Source organism: Hibiscus syriacus, unplaced genomic scaffold (assembly GCF_006381635.1).
Source record: "Hibiscus syriacus cultivar Baekdansim isolate YM2019G1 unplaced genomic scaffold, ASM638163v2 tig00110020_pilon, whole genome shotgun sequence".
In the NCBI taxonomy this organism is placed as follows: Eukaryota; Viridiplantae; Streptophyta; class Magnoliopsida; order Malvales; family Malvaceae; genus Hibiscus; species Hibiscus syriacus.
Genome location: NW_024062568.1, coordinates 103,928 through 113,469, shown reverse-complemented (window position 1 = coordinate 113,469; position 9,542 = coordinate 103,928). Strand labels below are relative to the sequence as shown.

General features: G+C 33.5%; 1 pseudogene; it reads right to left on the bottom strand.

Annotated features, from left to right (window-relative positions):
* Positions 1–3,436: 3,436 nt before the first annotated feature.
* Positions 3,437–8,446, bottom strand: LOC120213068 (annotated as a pseudogene).
* Positions 8,447–9,542: the final 1,096 nt, after the last annotated feature.

Genomic DNA, 9,542 nt, shown 5'->3' with positions numbered 1-9,542 from the left:
CACATGAGCTTAAGAGAATTGTTGATCGTCATTAAGCTTTCTAAACGTCATCTATCTGCCAAATTAAGTTAATTAAATGGATTTCTCTAACTCATGTCTCTTTCCGTCGAGAAAACAGCAACCGGTTGGAATAAAGATCTTCCGCTACCTTTAGTTGTGATGCATGGAATTTTCAAATGATAGATCCATTCCAGGTGAATTGTATCGAGGGATGGACGAATAAGTTTTTAAGGAGTGAGAATATAAAAATTTAAGAGATGCGGAGTTATAGAATTTTATGAGGTGTAAAATTAAATAATTTTAAAAAAAATTAAAATATAAAAAAATTGAAAATTTTAAGAGGTGCGATCGTACCCGGCCCTCTTCGATCCATCCACGATTGTATAGCTGAACTAAAGAAATTTGAAAGCCTTTGCATTGCAGATAAGTGTGATTATTTTGCTTCAACTATGGACTGCCACTATCCTTCATGATGCTAGCTGGTTGAGTATCCGGAGACCTGGGTTTATTATTACATTTAACATGCACAAATCAATTTACTTCAATGGTTAAAGGAGTAGTTGTTGCTCCTAGATGTCACGGGTTCGAGCACCAGCAATTGTATGAGTAATTGAACATTCATTGTCAAATAATTAAGAATATTTAGAAAATATATTACTTTGTAATCACCTCTAGCTTAATCAAAAAAATATATTACAATCAACTTAAAAATAATTTATCAAGTAGTCTTAGTGGTAAAAGAGAATAATATTTTTTTAAAGTCTTGAGTTGGAATAGTTGTATTGGTTAAGAAAATTCTAAACGGATATTACTTGTAATCACCCATACTATTAAAAAAATATTTATATAAAAAAATTCAGGAACCCTAGGTTTATTGCTACAATCAGGCTCAATAACAAACATTGTTGAAATAAAGTTGCAATAAACACGAATATAACATATTTTAAGAAAAATAAATGGATTAAGAGAGCCTTATACCATTGCAAACACCTTTTCTCATCTCAATCAAAGATCAACTTATTTTTAGTTAATTCCAAGAATACTTTTATAATTTTTTATAATTCAAAATACAATTAAAAATATATTATAATTAACATTAAATTTTAAATCATACGTCCAATATTTGAATTTTAAAAATATAAATGCATTAAAAGTTGGACGACCAAGGTTTATATCCTTTTAAAAACATATATCCTCCTTTTGTAATCTAAAGATAGATTCGAATATCTAAATACGCAATTTGCCACCTTACTGCCATCTTACTCTTTAAGTAACGAGACTTCATAGCTGCTTAAAATACGTGGATTCAATGTAATGCCACCTTGAAAGGTAGAAAAAAACTTAATTATGGAGAAATAAAAAAGTATTATCGTCAACAAGATATATGCACGATTTTATGTTAGGGTGAACCTCTAAAATTTTAAGAGCTGCGAACATATAAAATTCTATGGAGGAAAGCAGATTATCAATTGAAAATATAAAGAAAATATATACTAACTTAAAATTTTTAGGCGTGACCCATCTACTCCCTTTGACCATCTCTGATCGTCAACAAATTCAATGAATAAGTGGTTTGAAATTTTAATCCAATGCATAGAAAATAATAAGAATTTTGGAATGATTCGTTAGTTAGAAATGGAATAACTTGGTGTCTACGCGTGGATGTAATTAACTGATTATTAGTAGTAAAATACTGAATTGGGTCACATGCTGGGTATGACAATTGCCTAACGCTTCAAATGGGGTTTCGGTTCTGAAATTGATGCCAATTAGGCTGGTTCTATTACTGCCATACACAAAACACTCACATTCAACATTAAATTACAACACAAGTACAAAACAGACATCAACTTAACAATAAGATAAAGTTTTGTTAAGTATAAAGTTGGGATCATTATGGCTCGGTCGGATCAGGTTTTTCATCCACTCAAATTCAACTTAAAATTTAAATTTCTCTCCTACATTTGATCCGATATGAGTTTAAGAGGACCCATGTGACCTGAAATTTGATCAAGTTTTTATGTCAAAACATGCACTCAATCCGACATATATATATATATATATATATTCTTTTTATTAGGTAAACTAAGAACTTGTTTAAAACATAATATAAAAATGTTATTATTGCAATTACCCTTAAATATATAATGAATAATTATAATATTATGTGAGGTCGGATCGAGTATCATAAACTCACACTCGATTCGTACTTAAATTTTTAAAATGAAAAACAGACTCAACCGGATCAGGTCGGACCAGAATCCATCCTGTTCGGGTGAAATGTCCCTCCCTGGTCAAAAGTAAGAGTGATGGAGGACGGCGGTTCATCTATGAGTCCTTAGAACCGATAAAAGGGGGTTTTGGTTTGTGGGAAGAGGATGGAAGTGTTAAACCCTAAAAAGTAGTTTAAGTCATGGGGCGGGCCTTCAACACGTGAACTTGAAAATATGATTGAGTGAGACGTTATCCTGCTAGCAAGCTCTTAAATGAGTTTGATGTAATCTCGCATTTGTTCACTGATAACGCATGTAGAGAACTATTGGGCAAGTGCCATTTGTTGTTCCTCTTAATGAGGTGTTCTTGGTGAGATGGCCGACTTAGACACTGTAAAGGCCTGCTTTGGAAGACATATGATATCGTTTTCTCATCATTGCCACTTGCAGAATGGCAGCAGGAAAGAACAGAAATGTTCCTTTTGTCTACTGAACAACACTAGAAAGAGAGAGAGAGAGAGATGGTGGTCCAACACACACTAGAGAGAGGGCAATTAAACCTGATCACGTAAAGTTTATAGACTGCCTGTGTTCTCTTTATTTCCTTTAAAGCCCTCTATTTATTAGCTCAACAACCAGCAATCCAGTTGCAGTGCCATGAATACCCACTTACCTTCACCTTTCACAAACTGTGATTTCAAGATAAAACACTCTTGAATGCTTCCTTCCATGAGGCCCCATACCCTTTTTCAAAGGCCTGCAAATCATATGCCCTCAAATGGTCCATCAAGAATGTCCCCCACCTTTGCTTTTATTATTATTCAATCACATAGTCAGAATCGGGTCAAAATTCATCAAATCATGTTTAGCTAACATATATTGACATACTAATCCAATGCTGAATGCAACACTTTTTTTTAAATATCCACAATACCACTGACTGTTTTTAATTAGATATGCTAATAAATTATACAAATTAAAGGGTCAAAGTAAAAATAAAATAATAAAAAATCTCAAATTTCAATGTAATAGACATGTTTAGAATAATTAATGTCCCAAGGAAAACAAGTTGGGTAGCAATGTAGTTCATCTGTTACTAAAATTCTCCTCTGCAAAACGGTTCTTACTATAGCAGTACAAAGGGGGAAAAGAATGAGGGAAGGTAATTCTTACAATATGATTGAAGAAAAAAATGAACATCCTCTACTTGCAAGATGATTCTCTTCAGTTGAATTTACAAGATAGTAATTTAGTATGCAAACCTGATTCCTTTCACAGATAAATTTACCAGCAGTACTTCATGGGGGGGGGGGTTGAGTTGACATTCCGTACCTCACCGGAGATCAACAACATCAAACTTTATCTTGGGATTCATAAAAACATGGGAGCAATGCTCATAGATTGGCGTTCCATCTGAAGGCTCCTCATGGGGATGGAATCCTCGTTGCTGACAATTACGAATAATGGTCACACCCCCCGGATCAGAAAGATGAAAGATACCATGCGGGCTGTGCAATTGAATACGAAAATTGTTAACTTGTAAAAAAAATTTGCCTATAACAGGAACTGTCTTTTTATCTAAGAGGTTCCTACAAACATTGCTGTACTTAAGTGCTACGCTTTAAGTACGTTCCTACTTATAAATCATTTCGACAAAATTTAGCTGAGAAGATAAATCAGTTGTTTAAGACATAGGAATAATCCTATTCTTTACCGATTCAGCCGCTAAACAAAATGGAAATCTACAGACAGAATTTGCTTCTGCATACACAAGATAAAAATCTCTTGCACAGAAAAATATATCTTATTTTCATTTGCATTTGTTACATGTAATCCTTTCTACCATCACTTTACTGTAAATGTTGCTTAAAAGATGACCATAAAAAAAATATGAACGCTTGAACACTAGAACCAGATTTAACTAAAAGTTAACCGGTAGTGCAAATGATAGGAAACAATTGTCTAACCATAACAGATTTACATCTAGCAATATAAAGTTAGTGATATTTCATAGCATTCAATGCCATTGTTATTGGGAGGAAAATGAGAATCTACCTGGCCGTGTCAGTTGGGGCCATAACAATTGCAATTGCTTCTGGTAGCATAATCTAAACATACCCACCAGAAAAGAAAAGACAAAAGTGTGTCAGAGGAATGGATAACGTGTAATTCATATGTTGGAGGTGGCAGTGGAAAAGAATGATACATGCTGTAAGACTGAATCATAATATACGCTGGGGTATTTAGCAAGTACTTTTTTATTTTACCTGATATGAGTAATGTGTGTGAAGATCAACTGATGACATGAAACAAGTCTGAGTTGGGTGTGTCTGAAAATCAAAGAATTGCATAGCATGTTAACTTATTTGAAGATTAAATCAGTTACCTATAGATAGCAACATGCAAGTTTCTATTTAAAAACATAGTTTGATCAAAACATGAATCCATGCTTAATGAAGGAGATCAACTCGAGCAAGGCATGTTACAGCACCACACAAGAGACTAACTAGAGGAAGAATGAAATATTAGATGAGATTGAATAGAAAGAATATAAGTGAAACAAATGACCCCAAAGAAGTGTGAACTTCACCAAACTACAAGTAAAAATCAAAATGCTACTGAAAAGATGCGACCCTACATCAGTGCCCAGCCCAATAAAAGGATAAAACAGTTTCTCTTAGATATAAATTTCCTTCTGATAGTCATTCTTTTAGATATAAATTTATAACATACTTCGAGGCAATAAACCAATTATACTCTAACCTTTCTTATACCTAGAAACATATGTTACCCATGAGCTCAAGCAACCAAGGGAAGCTTTATAAACCACACAAATTCCCACTTGAATTTAAATATAGCATGTTTACTCATTGTTTGCATGTGCATAATACACTGGTACTAGAGCAATGATAATAACATTATGAAGCAGAACACATACTAGAGATATGTGATCTTTTATCCACCTCAAACCCAAGTATTTTCACTGAAAAAAGAGCATATAGAGGAAAAGAAAAGGTAATCACGTTATACATTGGAAATTCAAGACTTGTAAACTTACATGAATCCATCCCAGAGGAAAAAGAGATAATTTTCTTGAACTTCAAAAATCTCTTCTTCGTTTAATGTTGAACACTGTATTAAAATACGAATCAGTGAGATAGAACTAAAGGACTAGGATAAAAGTATATAGCCAGAATAAACCTTGAAACTGTTAACTCTTTCTGCACAAAAGAATTAGATTAAAGGAATAGTATACCATACCGAATCTGAAGTTGACTCCTGCTTTGGAATTATAAGAGTAGTAATGTGGAAAACCCTGTTTCTCTACAGCCACAAAAGTTAAAAGTATAAAAAACCTCTTGCAGCAACTTTGAATCCCCTACTTCCTAATCATCTTAAACAAAAAACTTATCAACTTCAAAAAATATAGTTTTCTCACCAATGATCCAGCTAAAACACCACATGTTTCCAAATTCTTTTCTGTATTTGCCCGAGCCAATCGCAAGAAATCCTCCATCATTTGTACTGGCTGAATATTAAGTCAACAAAAGTGGAACATTAACCAAAATAGAAGGCCCAAATCTGATAGCTCCACCAAGAAACAGATAAGAAGAATGATTGATATAGGAGACATACAACATGTAAATGTTGATATGAGCTAGAGTTTGGCAATCCATCTTGAGAAGACTTTGCAGGACCAGGTCTTGGATCAGCAACTTTTGATGGATGAATTGGTGTAAATTGCGGCAGTACTTGAGCAAGCACAGGAGGAGGAGAAGGTTGTTTCATACCAACAAACTTGAAAGGATCCTCTGTTGCTTCAATAGTCAAAGAAGGACATGCCTCTTCTGCAGGATGTAACCATAGACCATCATCTAACGAGAGTACCGAGTCTATAGCAGAACCAACCCCTCCTGGTTCACCATCTTTTACAACCAAAGGTCCATGCTGCACAGCCTGATTCAGGCTGTATAGAATTGTAACACAAAATAGAAATATGTTAAAGCCGCAGCATTGTAGCAACACAAACTAGAACACTCAGTAGATATTTCAAATTTTTAATATTTACATAATATCTAAGGTGAACGGATATGATAAGGGTAGAAAGATATGCGTAAGCTTAAAGAAAAATGATTGAACATTTTGGAAGTCCTACCCTGAATTTTCAGCAGACGCCAAGTCCTTATGGCTTGGATATTGAACCTGAGTTATAAAGCAGAATTAAATTTTGATGCAGATTTTGCAGTTTGAATGCAAAAAGAGATTATGCACGAGTACATAAAGAAGCTTGGAGGGAGATAAAGCAGATAGAGATTAACCTTTATCTCTGCATTTGGTCCGAGCCACTGACCACGAAGGCCGTTAGGGCCTAGAAATGAGTGTCTAGACAGTGTTTCTTTATTGGGAAGAGGTATATTAAGAGACCTGAAACAACCCAGGAAGATTGATACATGCCATGTCAGCCTCAAAGAAAAAGTTTTGAACTAATTCTTATTAATACAACCTTCTAATAAGGTCCTAGATGGACAAACACAAACAAATATGACACTGAGCAAAGCAAAGGCCAAAAGAAATCAGGGTGACGCTCTTAAGCAGAAGTAACACACAAGTGAATTTTATGCATGGCCATGCTTTTAACATCAATTAATTCCATTCCTTAGAGACCAGCTAATAGTACAGAGTTGAATTTTATTGGATCCCACCAATACAACTGTGAATTTTTACTGAATTTTAATGGATCCCACCAATACAACAGCGGATTTCACTTTGGAAAGATAGGTTTCAAGACCCAAATCACAAATGTACCATTAACAATAACAAAAGAAACTAAGAAACTCACAACTTCTGGAACTGCCAGTCAATCTGATTATGATTACTGTTATACTTCCAGGAAGGTTGAACTGCCACGCTGGCAGGCTGCATCCATATAAAAGGGAAAAGTGAGATAAAATATTGGATTTTTATTAAAAAAGCAAGCAAACAATAAGAAAAAAAATGGGCAACCATAGATATAGAAACATGGAAAGGAGATATTAATAATTACATAATTCAATCACATTGCATCCACCAATTATGAATGATTCCGTACCTGCTTAATATCCAAGCTCATATTAGATCCTTTATTTACAGGGGTCCAATCCAAAGAAGACATCGTAGCTGAGCCATAGAAAGAGCCTTCCTGGTCATCAAGGTCAACCAATCTTGCCCCTGACCGAGTTTTGTTTAGTTCTTCAACTCTCCTTTGCACGTCTGGTTTCAAAGATTCAAGCTCATCAAGTACAGCTAAAAGTCTCTGCAAATGAGAAACAATAGAAGCAAAACATCATCAAATACCATATGAATGGACTCACAGAGCGCCCAGAAAACAATTAAACCTCACCTTCCTAGAAACAGCCTTTTCTTTCGGAAGCAAAACCTGGTAATCTCGATGGTATGGTATTGTTTCTGACACCAAACTGATCAAAATGTAATTTCATAAATAAGCTTACATAGATTAATTTAGCATGACGAACTCAATCTGTAGTAAGCCCCCCTCACCTTGAATATCTAAGTAGAATTATGTACAAATCCACTATATTTTTTTCCTCTCTATAAATTTCTGCCTGAAAAGTAAAATAAAAAATGCATTAAGCACCTGTAATCACACCTAAATTTCTAGCTAGCAGAAAGATTAGCGTCGTCCTTAAATCAGTAACATTTTTTAAATATGACGATAATTTAATTTAGGTTAAATGAGCTAGTTGAAGTACTAAAAACAATGAAGTCATTAGCAACTACTAGCTTAACAGAAATAGACTAAGAATTCGCAAGAAATGCTACAAACGAAGCTACTTAGAACTTAAATCACTAACATTTTCAAATAGAACGCAAATTCATTAGGATGAATAGGAAATTTAAGTATTAAAACTAGGGAACCATTAGCAATTAAAACTTAGAAAAATAAAATAAAAGAATGATTCAAACTGAGATTAAGATAAAATCAAACCTTAAACGATTCATAACATCGTCATTATTAAGAAAAGATTACGATTAGGCAAAGATTTAGCATAGAAAACCTGTTTGAGGAGACTATCGGCGATTCGGTAATAATAACGGAGAGGAATTCGAATATCAACTTCTACTCTACGAGCCATCGCATTCACGTCGATCTTCATCTTCTTCCTCGATTTACAATAATTCTTCTCCCTTCGCCGATGAATTGATTTTCTATCTCTGTCCGATCGGAGATCAAATAGTTCGAGCGTGCGAACTAAGAAATTTGGAAAAACAAAGGATACTCTGTCGTTCCCGAAGAATGGAGCTTTCTTTGATTTTATCTCGACATGGTGAGTAAAGGTAAAGCTTTTATTCTGTACGCCCGTTACTATGACTAGAGAGTTTCCTATCCAGGAAAGCCAATCAGTTGAGGGCATTCCATGCCATATTAAGCAATGCTTTAGTTTTTAAATAGTTTTGGTATAATCTTGATATTATTCCCTCTACTATGCTACAAATATGAAATAATTCCTATCCTTTAGCTTGGTATAATTAAGTCCTCTATTTTTATAAGGGTAATTATATTTTCGTAACTGAATTTTACTTCAAAGTTCAATTTGGTAGCTAAATTTTTTTTGGTCCAATTAGATATATGAATTTGACTTTTTAGTTTAAATTGGTACCTAAACTTGTATTATGATTTAAAGTGGTTGAAATAAATCAATTATAATAAGTATTAATTTTGATCAAGAAGTCAAGTTCAAGTACCTTATTATATGAAAAAAATGTAAGATACCAATTGAAATGTGAAGCCAAATTAAAGTACAAAAATATATCCTTTTTATAATGTTATTAGTAGTATAATTAATAGCATTATTAATCATTGATGATAGAATGTTATTAATTTAAATTACTAATAAAATTTAAAAAAAAATGTGAAATGTTGATCATTTCTCTCGTATCTTCGACCACCCTCCCTAGTTGTTGATCATTTCACTCATTAATATGAAATTGTCAAGTCAAAAATATGTGAATATAAACATAGATCAAGGAGAGACTCTATAATAAGTCTTTACAAAATTTGATTTCAATTAGTCAATCAATAAATTAGATACCATTAATTAATTTTAAAAAAAGAAGAGAAACACAATCAAAACTCGCCAATAATCATTTCGGTGGTTGATTATTAATTGGCATACAATATGATAGATATAATAATTTTAAAATAAAGTTTTGAATGCATCACAGTAAAGTAATGAATTAACAAAATTGATATATGAAATGCTAAAATGTTGGACTTTTGGTAATGTTTTTTTGGGACCAAAAGCATAGCATTGCTTGTATATGAGCAGA